The following is a 1,467-nucleotide window of genomic DNA, read 5'->3' as shown; positions in this document are numbered from 1 at the left end:
TACATCCTCCAGTAAATTTTATTTTATTTTATTTATTTATTTATTTATTTATTTATTTATTTATTTATTTATTTTTAAGATGGAGTCTTGCTCTGTCACCCAGGCTGGAGCAAGTGGTGGGATCTCAGCTCACCGCAACCTTTGCCTCCCAGGTTCAAGCAATTCTTCTGCCTCAGCCTCCCCAGTAGCTGGGATTACAGGCGCATGCCACCACACCCTACTAATTTTTTTTGTTTCTAGTCAAGACAGGGTTTCACCATGTTGGCCAGGCTGGTTTTTGAACTCCTGACCTTAAGTGATCCACCCGCCTCAACCTCCCGAAGTGCTGGGATTATAGACGTGAGCCACCGCACCCAGTCTATTTTATGTATTTATTGTCAAAAAATAAAATAAAATGTCCTCAAGTGAGAGGGTCTCATTCTTTCATCCAGACTGGAGTACAGTGGTGCAATTACAGGGCTCACTTGCAGTCTCATCGACCTCCTGGGCTCAGGTGATTCTCCCACCTAAGCCTCCTGAGTAACTGGGACCACTGGTGTGCACCCACACACCTGACTAATTTTTGTATTTTTTGTAGAGATGGGATCTCACCAGGTTGCCCAGCCTAGTCTCAAACTCCTGGGCTCAGGCGATCCACCAGCCTTGGCCTCCCAAAGTACTGGATTTATAGACATGAGCCACCACGCCCGGCACTCCAGTACAGTTTAAATCAATTCTAGATTACTTATAAGACGTTAATACAGTGTAAATGCTATGTAAATAGTTGTTATCCTGTAATGTTTTTTATTTGCATTATTTTTTATTGTCATTATTTTTGTTATTTTTTGTTTTTATTTTCATTTTCCATGCATTGTTGGTTGAACCCAAGGATGCAGAACCTGAGGATATGGGAGGCCAACTTAACAAGTTAAGTCATGAGCATTATGCCTTTGAAATCTCTCATCAGTTCTATGAAGTCCCTATTTTACAGATGACATTGAGGTTTGAGAGATTAAATAACTTGTCACACAGCTAATAAGGGGCAGGACTAGTATTGAAACCCAGGTCTGGCCGGGCGCGGTGGCTTACGCCTGTAATCCCAGCACTTTGGGAGGCCAAAGTGGGTGGATCCCCTGAGGTCAGGAGTTCTAGACCAGCCTGGCTAACATGGTGAAACCTGTCTCTACTAAAAACACAAAAATAGTCTGGGCACAGTGGCTCACACCTGTAATCCCAACACTTTGGGAGTCTGAGGCCAGCGGATCATGAGGTCAGGAGTTTGAGACCAGCCTGGCCAACGTGGTGAAACTCTGTCTCTACTAAAAATACAAAAATTAGCCGAGCGTGGTGGCGCACACCTGTAATCCCAGCTACTCAGAAGGCTGAGGCAGGAGAATTGCTTGAACTACGGAGGTGGGGAGGCAGAGGTTGCAGTGAGTTGAGGTCACACCACTGCACTCTGGCCTGGGTGACACAGCGAGACTCCAT

This window comes from Gorilla gorilla, chromosome 1 (assembly GCF_029281585.2).
Source record: "Gorilla gorilla gorilla isolate KB3781 chromosome 1, NHGRI_mGorGor1-v2.1_pri, whole genome shotgun sequence".
In the NCBI taxonomy this organism is placed as follows: Eukaryota; Metazoa; Chordata; class Mammalia; order Primates; family Hominidae; genus Gorilla; species Gorilla gorilla.
This window is presented reverse-complemented; position numbering follows the sequence as displayed.